Source organism: Phoxinus phoxinus (assembly GCF_949152265.1).
Source record: "Phoxinus phoxinus genome assembly, chromosome: 1".
NCBI classification, from domain to species: domain Eukaryota; kingdom Metazoa; phylum Chordata; class Actinopteri; order Cypriniformes; family Leuciscidae; genus Phoxinus; species Phoxinus phoxinus.
This window is the reverse complement of record NC_136876.1, coordinates 15,452,564-15,473,905: the sequence shown is the minus strand read 5'-3', so window position 1 is coordinate 15,473,905 and position 21,342 is coordinate 15,452,564. Positions and strand designations below refer to the sequence as shown.

General features: G+C 38.2%; 1 long non-coding RNA gene across 2 annotated transcripts in view; it reads left to right on the top strand.

Moving 5' to 3' along the window:
• The first annotated feature begins 2,470 nt into the window (after nt 1–2,470).
• Nucleotides 2,471–21,342, top strand: part of LOC306994601 — a 19,305-nt gene continuing 433 nt past the window's right edge. Inside the window, exons 1-3 of one of the 2 annotated variants that reach the window (XR_013796706.1) lie at nt 2,471–2,627; nt 5,701–5,764; nt 18,532–18,831. This is a non-coding gene — a long non-coding RNA (uncharacterized lncRNA). Of the gene's footprint in view, nt 2,628–5,700; nt 5,765–18,531; nt 19,104–21,342 lie in introns of those variants that run through there. The other variant, XR_013796707.1, reaches the window with a different exon arrangement.

The following is a 21,342-nucleotide window of genomic DNA, read 5'->3' as shown; positions in this document are numbered from 1 at the left end:
GTTTTCTTCAAAAACCTTAATTTCTTTTTGACTGAAGAAAGAAAGACATGGACATCTTGGATGACATCGGGGTGAGTGAATGATCAGCAAAAAATGTTTTGCAAGTGAACTAATCCTTTAAGATGCGTTTTGGTCAATCAGATCACAAGTAGACGAGAGACACTCATTTCCGTTTACACTTGGTGTTTTGATCCGTCTCTCTTGGCCACTTTCAACCATTTCTGTCCTGATTTCATCGGGGGGGAGAGTCTATGGGTTGGTAATTTTTTATTTATTTTTTTCAGATCTTTTGATCTAATGCACCAAATAAGCTCAAGCAATTAACATGAACGCACCCGGAGATGACGGAAAAACATACGGAGAGCATCAGCTTTCGTTTCTGCTTTGACAACCGCAAGACCACACCGAACGCTGTGAGTGTGTGTTAGAAATCAGGAATGGTGCGAGGACATTGTGCTTGGTACATTTTTTTGCCTTCAAACCAAACTTGGGTCTCCAGTCGACAAAGTTTAAATCCCGTCTGGCTAGAGCGCTTCTCGTAATGTTTACGCATTAGGTCAGTAGGTGAAGAAGAGTGGACGGTCCTTTGAGGCTGTTCAAACGCATTCGAACACATGAGCATCGGCACTACAAAAGCAATCCGGTCAAATGCATTTTCGACAAACTTTGGAAAAGCTCGAAACATTTTAGACCCCGTTTACACCCGTATTTAGCATCAGCCACTTGTGATCCGATCGACTAAATCGCATCTTAATACCAGGCCTCAGTGTGTGAATTCACTCACTCGTTTTCAATCACTCCTTCAAGTGGACTATATTAATAGACTAATTTTGAACACAGCAGCTTATGTGTAGAAGTTGACAATATTACTTGTATGAAAAATGATGTCAATGCTTGTGCTTTCTCTTGCAAATGTGTTGTGTTCCCCCGAGAAACTTTGCGTTCGCTCGCAAAGATTATCGTAGGAATGCAAAACTTTTGCGAGAGAACGCGAGAGCATCAAAATATATTTTTCCTCCCATCTCATATTTTTTTTCCATCAGTATGTTCCTTTAAGGGCTCAGTACATTTGCAACGCCCTTCAATGTACCAAATATAAACTGTAATTTACAGTGTGCATTTGTCTAACACCCGCATCTGGCATTGCCAACTTCACAAACTGCATGAATCTGAATTCAGTTGCATTTAGTTCAGCTATACTTTGTTTTTCTGACTGGGGTGCTGTGCAGTGACTAATGGGTAATGTCTATCTTCCTCCTGTGAAGTAATATGTTTATGTACACTATTGATGTTTTCTTATGCTGTGTCCTTCAAACCGAGCATGTTCTTTCCCTACAATATGGACTCTCACAGTCACTCAAGGTGGTCAAAAACCCTGTAAAGTCCACTTCTAAGGGCACTGTCAGGTTCTTAGAACTTGCTGTGTGTGAGCGAGTGAGTGAATGATTATGACAGGATGTGCAGTTGATATGAGGGCCACTAGAGGGCCACAGGGGACCATCTGGAAATCTACAAAGGTGAGATTGAGGGTATGAAGGGAGGAGGTGAAAACAACCTCTAATGTAAATGGAGCTGATGACTAGTTCAGAATGGAATAGGCCTACTAGTGTACTGCTTAGTGCACACTAATGTATACTGCCTATCGGTTTAAGTGTGAAACAATATTAGGCCTATGCAACATATTGTTGTCATATGACCTTATTCCATGTGTAATAGTTGAGTCATGTCCAGTTTAAGTTTTGTTTAAAAATTTATTTTTTCAAGAGTGGCGTGCAGAGAGTTCCTCAGAGGCAGGGGCTCAAAAGTAAAAAAGGGCTAATATATATATATATATATATATATATATATAGTAATACTGGTCAAAAGTTTGGAAACATTACTATTTTTAATGTTTCTGAAAGAAGTCTCTTCTGCTCACCAAGGCTGCATTTATTTGATCTAAAATACCGGAAAAAAACAGTAATTCTTTCTTTCATTTTTTAAGAAATTAATACTTTTATTCAGCAAGGATGTGCTAAATGGATAAAAAGCGATAGTAAAGACTTATAAAATAATTTCTATTTTAATTGAATGCTGTTCTTTTTAACTTTTTATTCATCAATGAATCCTGAAAAAAGTATCACAGGTTCCAAAAAAACATTGGCACAACTGTTTCCAACATTGATAATAAAGCAGCATATTAGAATGATTTTCTGAAGGATTATGTGACACTGAAAATGAAAATGAAAATGCAGTTTTGCATCACAGAAAAAAAATATTGTTCAAGTATATTAAAAAAAGATATATATATATTTTTAAATTGTAATAATTTTTTTCAGTATTTTTGGTTAAATAAATGCAGGCTTGATGCGCATAAAACATTTAAAAAAAGTAATGTGTCCAATTTTTTTTGCCAGTATAGGGACGTCCCACGTGACGTCACACCATTTGAGCAGCCATCTTGACGGAATAGAAAATGCTAAACCGCCGGTGATACTACAGCTCGTCGCGAAATATTCCTATCATGCCCGAGCGATGCTGTGCAGTTGGATGCGATCAGATACGTAGGCTAATCATAAAAATTCATCTTTATACCGTATCCCAAAAGAAACAAAACGGAGAAACAAGTGGTTGGCGGCAATAAACAGGTGATTTTGTTTTGTGTTTTTCCCTGTAAACTCAGTTTAAAAATTATTACAGGTACTATAATTTGGTGATAAAAATACATTGACCAACCTTTGCGGTGATGATGATTGAAAAATCCTTCCCCACTGACGTCCAAATCAAACTGACCCATCCGGATGGTATGCTTTTGTATGCTTTTAATGAAGCTCCGGTGTAGCATAATGGGAAGTGAGTAAGGTAGTAAATGTCTCCGAACTCAATGTCAGGAAGTTTTTCTACACATTTAATGCCTGTAACGAACTTGTGGTGCTTCATGGATCTATGATTCCTAATTCCTTTATCTTCCTCTTGTATATATCTTTTTGTGATGCTAATAAGTGCGATGACATGACGTGAAGAGTTAGCTGACGGCCGCTGCGCTAATGGTGGGGGGAAAAAATAGATTCTGTTCAAAATTTAGATATTTTGCGCACACAAATATATCAATACTGTAGCGCAAAGTATTGCAATATTTAGGCTAATTATAAAATAATTATACTAATAATTATATGATTCGTATAATAATAATATATATTACGCACCCCTAATAATAGATCCATTGCCACTGAGTAGCTGACGGATGTATTCCGTCAAAATGGCTGACACGCGGCTAGGGGTCACGTGACTGGGAGATCCCTATACTGTACTATAGCCTAGCCTACTATTGCTGCATAATTATCAAAAATGTTAATATAATAAAGTGCGCCTACAATTAACATAATATAGGCCTGTAGGTGCACGGCACCTGGGCTTCAGGCCAACTATGATAGTTTGATCAAATGGTAAATGGTGGATTATTATACATTTACAATTTACAAGTGAAGGCTACTTACCATTAATGCGACTTTTGGTACTGGTTTTGCGCAGTGCTTTAGTCAATTAACATCCATTGTTTCAACAACGCAGATTAAGATTGCTGCCTTCATAAATTTGTCTGTCCATGTAAAAAAAAATTCAAACGATTTATGAAAATGACCGAAAAATGACTGCTCCGCTTCACATTGTGCAATGAAATTTGATGTTGTGTCCAGATGACGATTGGTCGGTGCACATGTATGACAAACAGGCATAAATGAATGATGTAATATTTTAAAATAGGATATGTGATATGTGGATTTTTACTTCAATCGACACACTACCTTTGATTATTAAAGAATTATTATTATTTTTTACAATTGTTTGGTTTATTTCTTCCTTCCAGGTAGGCTACTCACTGAAAGAACCAGAGCATCAGTTCCGAGCAGACTGTGGGATACATACGTTTACACTAGCCACTGTGCAATTTGACATCGGAGTGACGACTTTTCTATGTCATTTATGGACGTCCAATTTCGGTCCACTGAAGGGGTTGTTTTGTAACGCCAGGCGACGTCTTTTTTCGACGACTACCGCACGTCTAATGTTGACGTCCGTGGGACCTCCGTGTAAGGGCTATTTATGATCCAAATGTGGTCGGTTGTGGACGTCTTTTCAACATCAAATTTAGACTAATTTTAGACGTCGTTTTTATACAACTTCTATAACTGTAGTCCCATGTTTCAAAAGGGTGGAGGACATGTTTTCTGTACCATGTATTTACATTTATGCATTCGGCAGACACTTTTATCCAAAGTGACTTACTTTGCATTACACATTTACATTCCTATCAGTTCTTGCTTTCCCTGGGAATCAAACCCATGATCTTGTGGTTGCAAGCGCGAACGCTCTACTGTTTGAGCTACAGGACAGCTGTATTAAACTGCGTCTCCAGTTATCACCTGCTGCTGAGACAAGTTTTGGGAAAATTAAATCATGTTGATACCAATAATGTTGATATTTGTAATTAAAAAAATATTACATATTAATCATGTACATTTCTTGCACCTGTCAAAGATGTCCAAATGACGTCCAAAAAAATTACCCAGTTCAAAGGTCAAATGTTGAACGTCAAAATGACGCCCAAGTTGGGTCATGGTTGGACGTGCAAATAGTGGACGCCTAGTTTGGACGTCGAATAGATCGTCCATAGTAGCCTGGCTTGCGATCTCTCAAGTATCGTAGGCTACATTAGAAGCGAAGCTTCGCAGCAGCACTAATGGTGTTCCCAGCAACATATTTCTGCATCAAATGTCAGCGAGTGGTGCAAGAACTTATTAAAGTGGTATTTGTCAGTGTGCCGTACGGACTCTTATTCTGGCTGTACTGAAGACGAAGCGGTTTGACCAATCAGATGAAAGGGGCGTTTCAGCGCCGCTCACATGTGCGAACGAAATATCAATGCCATAAACCGATTTGTAAACCACAAACAAAAAATGAGAAATCGAGCCGAAATCTAATTTTCCGCTTATTAAACTAAACGGAAAAACGAATAAAGGAGCTGTTTTTTCATTTCTCGTTATTCCATTCCAAATAGGAAATGAAATGATACACGGACCATATTTATTTGAGAGGGGCAATGTTCATTCATTTTGAAAAAGGGCAGGGACTCGAGCCCCACAAGCCATCACGTTTTCAAGTTTTTCAAGAAAATTCATGCAGTTGATATTATGGTTCATCCTTCAAACCAGAAATGTAAGGTCAAGTCAAGTGCATTGCATTCTGGGATATGTGTTCTGTGGTATAATACACATTTATTAAACAAAGTTATGTGTCTGATTGGACGACTAACATACTGTACCAAACTGCCGTGAAATAGGCAATAAACACATTCTATAAAAAACGCAGTAAGTCAGTAAGTGAACTGCACATCAGTTTGTGCTTTTTGTGAAGAATGTGGTGATAGATAGACATCGTGGGCATGTAAAGTTGATCAAACATAAGCCCTGCTTTATAATGGTCACTTAAGTTATTCTGTAAAAAGATTAAATTAACAAATCATCTGAGTCATTTTTGTTTACACATGATCACATGATTTTTTTAATGTTTACCACTTCATTATTTACTTCACTAAACACAATATTAGGACTCTGATTTTTTTCATTTTATATAGCCTCGTCCTTAAGGAACTGTAACCCTTCACTTTCATTATATGGAAAAGTGCTGCCAGGACCTTTAAAAAAATCCTGTTGTGTTACACAGAAGAAAGTCGTCCAGGTTTGGCATGCCATGAGGGAAAGTAAACCATGTGAAAGTTTTGCGGCTGGTAAGATTTTCTTATGTTTATGAAATAAGTCTCTTATGCTCACCAAGGCTGCATTTATTTGATCTAAAATACAGTGATACAGTAATATTGTGAAATATTATTACAATGTAAAATAGCTGTTTTCTATGTGAATATTGTAAAATGTAATTTATTCCTGTGATTAAACTTGAATTTTCAGCATAATTACTCCAGTCTTCAGTCACATGATCCTTCAGAAATCATTCTAATATGATGATTTGATGCTCAAGAAACATTTCTGATTATTATCAATGTTGAAAAATATATTATGCTTATATATATATATATATATATATATATTCATTCAGGATTCTTTAATCAAAATAATTAAATGTATTTGAAATAGAAATTTTCACTTTCTTACTGTAAGAAAACAATCTTACTGGCCCAAACCTTTGAATGGGAGAGTAAATGGCAAAATTTACATTAGTGAGTGAACTATTCCTTAAGTTAAGGAAACATTCCATTTTATCACTTTGCAAACATTATGGGAACGTTACTTTTGAATGTTCTCTGAAAATTCTGAAACAAGTTGCTTAGTTTAAAAAATGTTAGATGAACGTCCAACTAAAAACCTTTTGTGAATGATGTACTAAACAATTGTGAAGGACCTGATAAATTTAAACGAACATTTTAGTAATGTTACTAGTAAGTAACTTTGACATAACCTTGTCAGAAGTTCTGAGAACATTCTCTGTTAGCTGGGATGCCATTCGGAACATTAATAACATCACTTAAAGCACCTTAAATGAACCGTGATCACAGAGTAAGTTGTGTACGAAAGAAAACTTCTCAGTCACGTCAGTACAGCAGCCGAGGCCTCGGGGAAAGATGTGACCGGTGCCACGCGCCAATCCAACACTTCACGCCAGCTGCTCACTTATCTATTAGCACTTGTGCTAACAGATCTCGCTGTGCAATCAGAACGTCACAGCGCAGCGTTTGGATGGATATTGTCTGTGAGTAATTGATGAATGTTGGCGTCAAAGCACACATAGCTAGACACAGTGCCCACATGCTGAACGACAGTGATAAGGAGGGTTGTGAAATCACACAGAGCTATTTCTGCTTGTCTGGGATTCTATCAAATGAGCTGAGCTGAGTGTTTGTGTATGGCACATATGGCTACCGTGTGTGTGTGTTGGTGTGTTTATGTTGGAGTGTATATGAGGGCTGATAGCACATTGTTGTTTTTAGGAGCTGATGCGTGGAGTGAGCGTCTCTGTCAGCCCATCAGATGAAGTTCCTCTGATCTTCGGTAGCAGGAACGGAGGCCTCTGCTGAAAGGAGCCTGTGTCTTTCTCTCTCACTGCTACACACACACACACACACATGCGCATGCTCAAAGAGCAGGGGGTGCCAAGAGCAACATGCTTCATTTACAGATTCACTGCATCTTCTCTGGTCCAGCAAGAAAACACAGACACAAGTTTGTGTCACTATCTGGGCTACGCCGTGCCCTCTCGCTCTCATTCTCTCACGCACTCTCTGTCGCTGCGTCCCAATTCGCATGTATGCGTCCAAAATATTATCCAAAATTAGAATTAGTTTGTCTCAAATCACAGTATGTAATTTTTTATTTGATTTTATTATGATAGGATAGTATAGAGTAGAGAGAGAGAGAGAGAGAGAGAGATTTTTTGATTTTCAAAACCTATTTTATTACAATTTACATAACAAAGAACAATATTACAGACTGCCTAGTCTCAGCCTCAGATGTCACGCCCACGGAACGTTGGCTAAACGTCTGATGCATATGGTACACTTAACTGGAAACACTTCAGGAATGTCGAAGTCGTCATCTGATTGGTTGAATTTTATCGGATTTCCGGGGGGCGCGAGTGTCGCGTTTATTTTCGGTCCGCCGGGAAACAAAGCGCAGACGTGTGATTGCGGAAGAAAAACTGTTGTGTGTACATGAGTGACAACGAGCATTTATCAAGATCAGCTAAACGTAGGATTCTCATAAGTATGCGAGGTTCACGGCATAGACTCTTTAAGAGATGTCCAGGAGTTTTGTTTGAGGCACTTAGTGGAGACTTGTTGCACGCCGGTCTGTTGTTGTGGGGACATTTCCACACCCCGAAACGTGACGCTGAACGAAACGAACTGTAATTGGTTGTTTGACATGTCGGTCAAACGGCCTTATGGGCGGGCCTTGGCCAAAGAAAGCTGCTATGAATTCCAGACCTTCAGCCGTCAGTCTGAAGGTCTGGCTACGCGAGACTACAGACTGCCCAACAACACCATAAATTTAAAACCAATAAATAATCTTTAAAAAAAGAAAACAACAACTCTTCTTCAACAATTTCACAAAGGACCTTATTTAAACACCATATTACCTCAAATGATAAAAGATCATGCATTAATCTATAATAATGATAATCAATCAAAATCCTAGATTTTACTAATTTTACAAAAATTGCTGCCAAACTGTTGCAAACATTTTACAATTTTTTTTCTTTTCTTGTGGTATAAATCGCCATTTTTGCCTGACCTAACAAGAAATTCAACAATTGACACATGACAAAGTTTTTTCACATATTTAAACCCACAAATAAACACTTTCATTGAGAAAACCACATCAAAAGAATCAAAAAGTTTTTTCAAGATATCAAATATAACCTCAGCAATCGCGGTCACATTCTTTAAAAGCAGGTCCCGCTATTTAATGTAGATGATCAATTACCGTCAACTTGGCATTGCACAAAGTCCTTTCTGGTAGGCTACGGCAAAAGAAAACTCAGGTGATAAGTCCAGAGAAGCAACATTGCTTTCCATATTTTTCTTAAATAGAGACCAGACTTTGAATAAGTTACGATAAAAAAATGGAGAATTAGATAGCTTTAATCTTTGAGAAGTCAAAGCAGAATAAAGTTTTGTCCAATCCTAGTCCTTCAATATTCCAAAGAATTGCACAGGCAGCTCCCATCCAACTCGACTCTGAAGAGCACTTTAACCGTCTTTGCACATATTGCAGACGAAATGCAGCCGTTCTGCTCTGCAAGTGTATCAACCCTTGTCCTCATTCGTCTTTTGATAAATACTAAACACTTTTTGATACCCAGTGCATTCTGTCCCAGAAAAAAATCTATTAACATTGACTGGATTTTCATCAGTACATCTGCAGGCTAGGCAGTGCAAAAGTGCAGAGGCAACCAGATTATTTATGATGCAAATTCTTCCTTTATAGGACATTTTAGGGAGTAAAAACCTCCACTTATCCAGTCGCCCTTTGACCTTTTCAACAATGCCTTCAAAATTATTTCTACAGCATTTTCATTTCCTAAAAAGACTCCTAGATATTTTAAACCATCTCTTGTCCAATTTAGGCCATCAGGAACTCTTGGTTCACCTTTTGGCCATTTTCCAACTAATATGGCTTCACTTTTTTTCCAGTTAACCTTTGCCGAAAAGAGATAGTTTTAAAATCATCTAAAATCTTCAACATCACATTGACATCATTGGATTCACCAATCATCAGCTCTTAATATCAGTGCACTGACCACTAGGCTATGGGGGTCAACCATTCGCGACGCCGATACAACATTCTCATGACCAACTACTGGACTCACCGCTAAACTACACTCCTCTATACTTACAGTAACATCGATTTTTTTACCCCATGACGCCTCGTGAGAAACTCCAAACTTTCCGCACCTGGAGCTGCCATTCTCCCAGTACACCGACTGGGATTAAAAACTCCCCCACAATAACCACCCCCCGCAATATTACTTAAACCTCAAATATAAATGACTTAAAAAGAGTCTGTGAACCGGGACTCGAACTCGGGTCGCCCGGATCGCAACGGCACTATTTGTCGGGTTCGGGCCAAATTCGTAGCTCGGACCCCTCCCCCCGGGCAGCACGCCGAATATGCATAAAGCTTTACTCCCTCTAATTATATGCAACTGTGAACTTGTGAAATGTATTTCCGTAAGGCTATGCGGAGTTGTAGACACAGTCACGGCGCGTTGTATACAAACAGCAGCCGCCTTTTACAGTTCCTCCTGAACCAAAACAACAAGCTTATGCTGTGTTTCCGCCATATCTCAACAGTAATTACAAGATGGCAGCCTGTGACGTTCAACCCGGAGCTGTTCATGGCCTCAGACTCGGATTTACGCGTTTCTGTGTCAACACTATCAACGCCAAAATGAATACGCAGCAGTCAGGTGGTACAAGTCCGAACTCTGCAAGTTGTTTACGTTCATTATTATTGTAATGTTATGCGCTTTGAGACATGAGGTAATCTAATGTCGTCTCTCGTGACTGTGTGTGCTCATGTGTTTTGAAGGAGGTGAGGCTTTGGAGACGTTCTGGAGGGAGGGTGGGATTTTATGCTTTCAAAGCTAGCTTGCTATTGCTAGCTTCTCCGAAATTGCCTACCAACCTTTAAGCATAGGATAATGTACATCCAGTCAGTTTACTGCAAAATAAACCCGACAGGGTGATTAAGACCCCGGCATGAAGTCTTATTTTATTTTACAGTATATACAGTATTTTTTTATTCGACAGTAAATACAGTCGATAATTCTGACAAGCAGAATTTAAATGAAACTAGAGAGTCTGCGGTGACACAAAATATGCTTTTGTTACAGTGTTCTTTTTTATTTGTGAAGCAACGGAACCAATATGTCCTCATGCGCCCCATAGAGAAAGACTGTATCCCATGGGAAAGCAACAGCCCAATGGTAAAAAGCCCTGAAGGCTCCGGATGTTGAGGGATGCACATTGCATTACAACATCTGTCACACAGCATACAGGTGTCTGCAAGCAATTTAAAGGTGTTGAAAGAGTAACAATGCTTCCGGTATTATAAGAGATGAGAGAGCGAGTGAATATTCAGATGGAAGTGAGATGCAGTGAACAGGAAGTGTGAGTTGCATCATGTGACCATAAGATATATTTTCCATAGATATTGAATGACTGGACACTGGTATGCACTTCCTGTCCTTGAGCCAGACAGAGGGGGAAAAAGACACTATGAGAGAGACGCCATAAACACAACAGTACTGCAGTGACGCAGGCTGTAACGTAAACACACACCCCATCCTGATGCTCATCAGAACACAGGTTAGTAAACACATCTACCCGTGTTTGTGGTCTGTGTAAACCAGCCTCCACTGCACCTGCATCAGTATTTTTATCATTTCCAGTAAAGATATCTAAACATCCTTACAAAAGAAGCAAAATGATGTACATTATAACCCTCGAAACAATATATCTTGAGTTAAAGGTGCTATGTGTAGTTTTTCTACTAAAATGAATCCATTTTTTATTTCCTGTGCGTGAAGGGGTTGTAATCGCACAATAAAATGATCCACTTGCCGGGTTTTGCTATTACCTTTTCTATGTGTAGGCTCCGGGTCGGATTTGCCGCGAAATCCAGTGAAATCCATTTTCAGAGCTTTTTTCTAAAATAATTGAATGGGTGCTATCTTTTGAACTCTTGGCATGAAAACAAACTGAGGTTTCTACCATTCTTTCATGATTTTTCATGTTCATCACTATTTCAAAATAAAGGTCTGAACACGCCTTAGAAGTATGAAAATATTATTGTTGCAAATTGATAAATTACGGCTCCTCTGTAATTTATTTTGGAAATCAGTCTCCAAATATGTAAACTAGAGATTGTAAGCTTTCAAATTATATATAGTTTGTCAAGATTAGTTTAGGTTTAGTATAGGATATTACTGTTTTAAATATGCAATGGCTGTGGTGGGCCTATGCCAATATAAGGTTAAATACACTTTAATTATAAAAAAAATAAAATAATGAAAAGACAAAAAGAGCTGCATGACAGAGAAGACATGTTACACTGAATCTAAGTATGTACTTGCTATTGCTAGATACACAGACACACTGCTGTGAGCACATAAGATATGATGCTGCTGCATGAATAGACATACATATATCCCGTAGAAGATCTAGGCAGGTGGAGCTGGGGGAGGTGGAGGGGTTCAGAGGAACTCTAGCTTACAGCAAACAATGAACCCGGCTATTTAAATGTTGAGCAAGCAATCTCATTGGCTGCAGAAATAGCTAATCAGCATCTGTGATAATGGTGGGATTGTTGAAAATTACATGTAAAGGACTTATCAGCTTGTGCCATCTAGAGTTTCATGGCTGAACTAGATATACCGCTCAATGTACTTCCATACGGGGCAGTGCTCTTCTTTTCTACTGTTGCTCGGTGGGACTCATTAGCGTACAGTGCATAAATTGTGAAATGTATTAATAATTTACAGGAGTAAAAATGAATGTGCAATAGTTTGATACCTCCAAAAAAATCACCGTTGTGAACAAAGAACAAAGTAATGCTGCTGTGTAAGATGGATGACTGCGGGATGACACTGCTAGAATAGAGAGCAGATGTCTCCGTCTAGCAGTGTTTAGGCTGGCACAGAATAAAGTCTGACTGTCAGCATAAAGTCTGGTCCTCTTTGCAGTACTTTCTAACTGCCCGCTTTAAACAGGAAGAGACTATGTCCCACAGGTAAAACAACCAATGACAGTTCATTTTGTCCTCATGTGCAATTTATACTGACATTCTTTTCTTATTATTTCTTTAAACAGGATAGATGTACCTGAAAAGATGGATAATGTAACGTTATACGGCTTGTTTTAGAGAATACTGAATGAAGTACATTTTCCTTACACTATAGGCCTTTTTTCTTGTTTTAAAGGAATAGATCACTTCAAAATGAAAATTATGTCATCATTTACTCCCCCTCAATTAGTTTCAAACCTGTATGAATTTCTTTCTTCTGCTGAACACAAAGGAAGATATTTTGAAGAATGTCAGTAACCGGACAGTTGATGGACCCCATTGACTTCCATGGTATTTTTTCCTACTATGGAAGTCAATGGGGTCCATCAACTGTCTGGTTACCAACATTCTTCAAAATATCTTCTTTTTTGTTCATCAGAAGAAAGAAATTCATACAGGTTTGAAACAAATTGAGGGCGAGTAAATGATGACAGAATTTTCATTTTGAAGTATTCCTTTAAGCACAAACTAGATTTTTTTATAACTAGAATTTTCAGTCTGTCCCTCACACAAATGGAATTTAGCTCATGCATTGTATATAATTGTATTGTTTGTCTTTTTCAGAGCTTGTCAGTGTCCTATCTTTATACAGTTTCATTCTACAGAAAAGGCAGCGTGAACTTTTTTCAGAATTTCTCCTTTTGTGAAGAAGGAAAATCATTCAAATTTGAAGTAAATGATAGCAGGTTTTGATTTCCACGTTGAGCTATTTAAATGGAAACACCACCATCTCATAGTGGGGATCAGCATCCAACACCCAACATATGCTGGTCTTCTTTTCAGAAGGGTAACGTTTCACACACACAGCTGTCCACTCCAGGGAGACTGATGGATACCAGTTTGTTCTTTGCTTTTATGAGAATCTGATGCAAACTGAATAGTAGTACAAAGTGTAACTAAAGTATAATGGCTAATATCTTGGCAGAATCAAAGAGGACTCCCAGCATTTAAAGACGGGGAAACATAATTCCTTTTATTCTCTGTTCCCGGGCCTGTGGTTGGAAAAGGCTTCTGGTAGAAGAGCGTCCTTGTCTCTAGGGTCGGGGTGGAACATGTGAAAGACGATACCCACACGCGAACTTCAGCACTAACCAGACTCGAGAGAACAAAAGTCCAATAACAACACAAGAACGCCAGTCTCAGAAACACACACAAGCACACACCATAGCGTTCACTTAGACACAGTGAATCCTTTCACACATTGAAATGATTGTGGCTTTATTTAAAAAAACACATTATGGGGACTGCCAAGGTAAAGTAACTGCAAAACTTTCTTTAGAGGAATAATTCAGGCAAAAATTACAATGTCACTATTTATTCACCCTTTAGTGATTTTTGGGTACACTTACAGTACGTGACAACAATGTACTAAAAAAAATAATTTTGCATTTTTCACATACATGCAACAGCGGTGTCAAAACGCTCGCGTGGATCTGAGAAAACGACTAAAATGTTGTATCATTCCAGGGCAGTAGTTGGTGACATCACTTTGTAAAGAAACACTACGCGCCTAGACTTGTTGAAGCCACTGATCTATATAGTCATTATATAGATCAGTGCTTGAAACAGTAATACACATGCACATGACGTCACTGTTTTGCAAATTCACGTTTTTGCAGTTTCCACGGAGATAACAATATAGTTGTTTTTTTTTAAACATGCACTTTGAAACCCATTTTCAAAAGTTTTCAAGCCCCGAAAAGGCATGCAAATAAATGGCCAAAATGAAAACTGTGGTTTGTAAACGGGCCTTTAGCCCCTCTTTTTTATTATACAAGATCGTTTTGGCAAGCCGTTTTCGAAATCAAACAATTTCGATTCCTGATTTTGTTCAATATGACGTCACATCAGTTCGTTCCTCGATTTAGTTTGAAGTGTATCTCTTTAACTGTCAGGCCTCCCACACTGGCTCTCACGTACAGCAACCTGAGATCTCTGTGAAACTCTATAATAGAGAATTAGATTAAACACAATCTCTCCTCCCCCCATCTGCTCATTTACTGATGTTTCTAAATCTAATATTTTCTAGGCCTCCGTCCCAAAGGGCCTATCAGCTTTAGGAAAGAGCGGACATGATACTGTCTGCGTGGCTGGATATTGCCATTTTGATGGAAGGAACATGTGATTTTAGCATAGCTTTGATATTCTCCAATAACTCAAGAGAATGACTTAGCAGCTTCCCTGAAGATGTTGATAAACCGATAAGATGCTTGTGAGGAGAAGATAAACATGGATGTGTTTTCGCACGGAAGTTTGAACAGCTCATTCCCTCTTTTTGTGCACAAATGATTCATACTCAAGTTGTTTATACGTGTCGTTCCCGAGTTAATGGACATGAAGGAACACAAAAAGTGTGTGTGTGTGTGTGTGTGTGTGTGTGTGTGTGTGTGTGCGTGTGTGCGTGTGTGTGTGTGTGTGTGTGTGTGTGTGTGCATGTGTGCGTGTTCGTGTGCGTGTTTGTGATTTAATGGTGATGTGAAGTACATCCAGTCCTCCCAGAACTCAAAGGAAGCGTATCTTATTTCTGCGGTGTTCCTCTGAGACAGAGCTTTGTCAGCTTTTGTGACAGCCAATAATAAAAAATAACAAAAATGTAGTCTGTGTGCTACATCTTGGATGCATAACAAAATGTCGTACACATTATTTAAGATGTTTGTTGGCAATTCTCAAATAGGATTGACAGTTGTCTTACATGTGGGCCACATTTAGATCTTTCCCAATATATGTTTTGTTTCACGAGTTTGTTTATAAACTTTGTTAATAAGACATTTGGCTTGAAGAAAGGAAAAGCATAAGAAACAATGATATATTTCTTAATAAATTGCTGCCGTTTTCCTGGTAGAATTTGGGAATGGTAATATCCACTCAAATAAAAGTAGTGAAGTTATATTCATTAAACTGTGATAAAGCAAAACTGATATTTTGGTCACACTTTATACTATGTGTCTTTAACTATGTACTTACATCAAAAAAGTAATAGTACAGTAAACAAAATACTTATTGTGTTCATGTTTGTATTGTTAAACAACTGCTATTGAGGTGGGATACGGGTATGGTTAGGTTTCAATGTGTCAATGTCTGATACACACAATGATGAAGTGACGTTTCACTCATAGTCACCGCAGGCAGAAAACAAAAGAATAGGAAGTACCATCAGCAAAACTTGAAATGGCTCAGTGATTTACAGCAGAGCAAGAACTGAACACAATCAAATATTAGTGTCACTTGTTGGTGGATCTGGTGAAGAAGCTGTCAGTGGTCAAAATATTGATTTTGAAGATGTTGAAAATGATAGTTTTGAGAATATGTTTGAGATGGCGAATATGAGCCAGATGCTGAATGTACTGAAATGAGCTCTGCTGAGGACAGTGATGATGGTATAAAACATCTGCTCAAACTGAACCCTTCAAAGCTCCAAAAGGTAACAACATATTCTTTATTTTATTCTTCTGTAATTCTTACTCTAATATCAGGAGAGTTTTATATTATCGCGACAGTTAGCGATCCATCCGTGTATAGTATATATCCAGTATGCTAAACCAGATCTCACGACAATTCGTATGAAATTTACGAGGTGTCTAATTTGTACAAATTCATACGACCTCACTTGTACATATTCTTATGATTTTTGCCAAATCGTACATATTTTACGAGTTGCCAAATTCGTATGAATTCGTACGAATTACCTAACCCTGACCCCGCCCCTAAACCTAACCGTCACTGAGTTTTAGACAAATCGTGCGAATAAGCCACCTTTTACTCACTCTTACGAATTTATACGAATTAGTTGTGAGATAGCGTTGTAAAGACCCAAATATGTAAATATTATGCATAATTACAACTTTAAAGGGGTGGTTCAGGATTTTGGACATCGGACCTCATTTTCAAGTTAGGCTGGTTGTTATTCATCAGTTGAGACCGTTTTCAAAAAAATGTATCCAGTCCTTCCAGTTGCATAGTTCGCCGATGCTAGGCTAGCGCGAGTCAACGGTATCTGCAAGCCTGCCATTAAAAACAGTTTTACCCACTCCACAGTACACCAAAAGCAAATAAATTATAACGCCAGACTGTCGATGTAAGTGTCTATTGAGAGAATAATGTTAGAAATCAAAGTACCGGTACTCTTACATCTCAATGATCTCATTACATTTACAGGAACTAGTTTCTCAGCAGCGGCGGAATTTTACTTTGCTCCGGTTAGTAGTACTGCGCCGAAAAGTAAACACAGAACAGAAGCGCACTACAGTCGGGACGTCCCGGTTCTCTACGGCATCTCCAGCGGCTGCTGTCTCTACACACATTCTTTCTCTTTCTGCCCTTTTAGCATCCATCTCGATTAGCTCTTCTTCTGTGTATTCCGGCTCATACATGTATAGTTCGTTGAATAAAACACATTCCTCGTCTTCATCGTCTCCAAAGTCTGAAACATTGGCATGGCTTTCAAACGTGGCCATAGTCCTATGTTGATTTCTTCGTGAAATATACTCTGCTTCTGATGAGTGTCAGCGGCAGGTAAATACACTTGCGTGATTGTCATGTGGACCGGCTCTCTCGGTTGCCTAGGTAACTTAATATCACTCCGCCGCTGCTGTAGACTGTGCTAATAAATACAGGGAACAAAGTATAACTATTGCAATGCGATGAAAGGGTAGTTTGATTTCTAACATTATTCTCTCAATAGACACTTACATCGACAGTCTGGCGTTATAATTTATTTGATTTTGGTGTACTGTGGAGTGGGTAAAACTGTTTTTAATGGCAGGCTAGCAGATACTGTTGACTCGCGCTAGCCTAGCACCAGTGTTGGGGGAAATGCATTACAAGTAACTTGAGTTACGTAATCAGATTACTTTTTCAAGTAACGCATTACTTTTAAAATTTACAACAAAATATCTGAGTTACTTTTTCAAATAAGAAACGCAAGTTACTTTGTTTTCCCATTTATTGACTAACAGCTCTCCTGTCCTCATGTTGAGACAAATCAAAGTGTGTGTGTGTGAGTGCGTGCGTGCGTGCGTGTGTGAGTGCGTGTGTGTACATGATGTTTATTGTAGTTCTAGACTAAATGTGAGCATTTACTCATCTCACTTGCACAAAAAACAAATTCAATATTCCTCAAAATGAATAAAATCAGTGAAATGCAGAATCAGAGTACTATGCAAACCTCCAAATAACTAAATATGTTAAATAAAAAATTATTTTGTATGCATTTAATCTCACTTTATTGACCAATGTACTTGCTTCTGACCTTCGATGATTCGGTTAAATAAGCAAAAATGACTATAGATGGATAGGTTTGCTTGTTTGCTTTCCTCTACTGTACACATTTCCATCAGCCTGAGGATTATTATTTCACTTTTAGTGTGAAAGGGTCTTTACATTTGTCCAAAAATACAACTTTTGTGTTATAAAAAAACAAGCTCAGCCCAGGTGGGAAAAAAAAGTAACGTAACGCATTACTTTTCTAAAAAAGTAACTAAGTAATGCAATTAGTTACTTTTTAAGGGAGTAACGCAATATTGTTATGCATTACTTTTAAAAGTAACTTTCCCCCAACACTGCCTAGCACCGGCGAACTATGCAACTGGAAGGACTGGATTAATTTTTTTGAAAACTGTCTCCACTGATGAATAACAACCAGGCTACCTTGAAAATGAGGTCCAAAATGTCCAAAATCATGAACCACCCCTTTAAACCAAACTCTAACCCTATAGTAAATACATGTTGTTAATTAATATTACTTAGTACTTGAAGCATTGTAAGCAAGGACACCTTAAAATGAAGTGCAACCAAAAAAATCTGAATATTTCGTGAACAGTTGGTAATAAATTACAGTTAAATGTTTTAAAATCCTGGCAATATTGTTGTAAAACAGTGTGTGAAAATTCACTTTGACTTGTTGACAGTATATGTCAGTAATGTTGAAAGTCTATCCAGTAAGAACGAGAGAGAAAGTGAGACAGTGAACGAGTGGAATGATTTATCGCACCATCCTCTTCTCCCCAGGATTGACAGCTCTCCCTCCCTTTCAACGCCCCCTTGTTTATCTGGAGTTTGCTTTTTCCCCAGCTGATCTGCACTGGATCACTGCCCGTCACTGTATAAACAGAGCTTTTGTTTAGCTAACCGTTCTCATATCCCTCTCATAGCTGTGGCTGGGAGGAATTCTCAGGCAATCTTTTTTTTTTTTTTTCAGGAAGTATGCAGGTGAGCACATGCGGGGAGCGAGATCTCCAGCCGTGTCCGGGCAGGCCTGGTCCCGATCCCGTCACACACCTGTGGAAAACAAGCCTGGCATTCCAAATGATCCCTCTGCCTTCCTGGTGAACCACAGAACTGTATAATTACAGGCCGCACTGTCGGGTGGCAGTATTGCCCCACTGCGTTTGTCTGTCACGCTCATGGACGGATGGATAAAAAAAATGGCAAGATCTTCCAAAATTGCAAGCCCTAATCTGATCGATTTCTCTGAGTCAGGGTGCACAGGTTTTAAAATGTGAGTCTACTTCATTGTGTGTAAAAAAATATTTTAAAAGGCACTAAGAAACAAGTAGGGATGCATGGGCGATGTATAGAATTTTCTAAATATATATTCACAATGATATTGCTGGCGATATAAAATTAAGCAAAATTGTGAATATCAGCATGGGATTTGAATGTGCTTGAATATTTCTAGTTTTAAAACTAGCAAAAGTGAAATTTGTATGTTTTTAGAGCATCAAATCATCATATTATAATGATTTCTGAAGGATCATGTGACATGGAAGACAGGAGTTATGATTCAGCTTTGATCAAAGGAATAAATTACATTTTATAATATATTCAAATAGAAAACAGTTATTTTAAATTGTAATAATATTTTGCAATATTACTGTTTTTACTAAGTCATCTTCATTTATATAGCGCTTTTAACAATGTAGATTGTTTCAAAGCTGCCTTACAGTGATAAACAGATGATTTAAGGTAACAAAGATTGTTTTGGCTTTATAGCGGTTCTTGAATAAAGATGTTTTCCAGCTAAAGTTAGTTTTGATTGATTCACTTCCGTCGCAACGATCATTAGTTATTAAATTAGAGACCGCTAAGACGACACCGTTCTCTCTACAGACTTTAAATGCGAACCTGTGAGAAATGCGCATTAAGAATTACAGTTATCCGCATTTGAATATATGTGCGCAGGTTTGTAATTCCCTACAAACCAAGCCTTAACAAACTACTTGTCTGGCCTTAAAAAAATTGTATACAGAATTTTAGCACTTCGGGGTAGATACGCGAAACCCAAATTATCCCGATAATGCAGCTGGGACAGTCAGATCCCAGACAGCCCTGCGCTGATTGGACCAGAAGAACCAGGAGCGTTGGATTTTTGCAAAACAAATAACAGGCTCTAGGTGGAGGTAGAAGCGCAGAGTTTTTTTCTAAAACCCAGCTGATTTATCTAGTTCTGTCGGAGCATAGTGTCGGATTCAGTGAATATGATAAAAAAAATCTTGCCGACTTCAGCTTTAATTTTAAGGCAACGGGTTTCCTCTCTTTTTTTGAGTTAAGTCACCTGATCACTTTTTACAGTGGGACCTGCAACATTGTAACAAGTAGAATTGTAAGATGCGCGACAGGGCTGTAGCAACGTTGTTACGCGACATTCAGCAACTGAGAGACAACATTCTGACATATTTTAATATGCTGATATAGATATCCCCCATTTAGCATGTTGTGTTTAGTGGTTCATTTTTAATTAGTCATATGTAATTTAAATTGTATTTAAATATTGTTTATCCTTATTATTATTTACGGGCCTAACAGTAAATTAATTATAATCAACACCTGCAAGTGTACGCTTTGAAGAGTAAAAATGACATAGAAGGTTAGCTAATTCAACTTTATTAAAACTCCATATGGTAATCAAATTTCACTTCCAAAAGTCATACATTTGTGAGAGAAAAAAAAACTACAGGAGTGACTAACGTTAGCATGAGCAAACATGAGAACCTCTAGCAAAGAAACGAATGAGACGACAAATCAATTTAAAAATAAACAGGTGTGCGAGCACTTACAAAAAAAAAATTCTCTGTGCGTTTCCAAAAGAAGGAAAAAACATTAACGTGCACAAGTACATGCTTAAGTCGCTGCCTGTTCAAGGAGTGCTGGAATCAATTACTCATCATTAAAGTCATTTTTATTTAATTTTGGCTTATAACTTTTGGCATAAAGTTAAATATTTGTCATACCTGACCAGAAGATGTTGTATAAATGCCACATTAGACAAGGAAGTTGTAGGTTGTGTTTGTATAATTCTGTATCTTATTTAGCTGAGGTAAATTAAACGCAATTCTCACGTATCCTTGCTTGATGATGTATGAGACGGCCCAGCGGTTGGTTGAAATTTAAAAGGCTGATTTTCGCGCCTCAGGGCAGTGATGAGTAGGCCTACATATGTTGTCCAGTGGTTGTCCAGACACCCTATGCACAACCTTAAGCAGTGTCCCTGAACTGTGGTTAAATGTCAACATTGTGACAACGCTGTAACAACCTTCACCACATAGTTATAGCAACCGTTTGGCCATGTTGTTAAAACGTTGTTAGAAGGTTGGGTACGTTGTGCCAACGTTCTGTGTTTGCTGGGTAGTTACACTTTATTGCATGTACTTACTAATAACTGTATAGTGAGTATATAGTTAATTATTGCTCACCACTTATTGGAGTAAGTACGTCACCTTAAAATAAAGTGTAACCAAATGTTGTGTAGAAACCTTCCTACATTTGATCTTACGATCATTTCTCAAGTGTGTGTACATGTGATTTAGAGAATAAACATACACACAAAACGCTTGTGTACGCATCTCTTCAAAAAAGAGATTTCCAAAATCATTTACTTGATAATGGCTAGTGACACGAATTGCATATAGGCTACCTGCAGTTCTCCGACTCTCAAAGACCGTTTCTATAACGTTGTCGTGGATTTTAGCGTACGCTAGATCAAATCTGTGCACGTTTTTATAATCGAGGC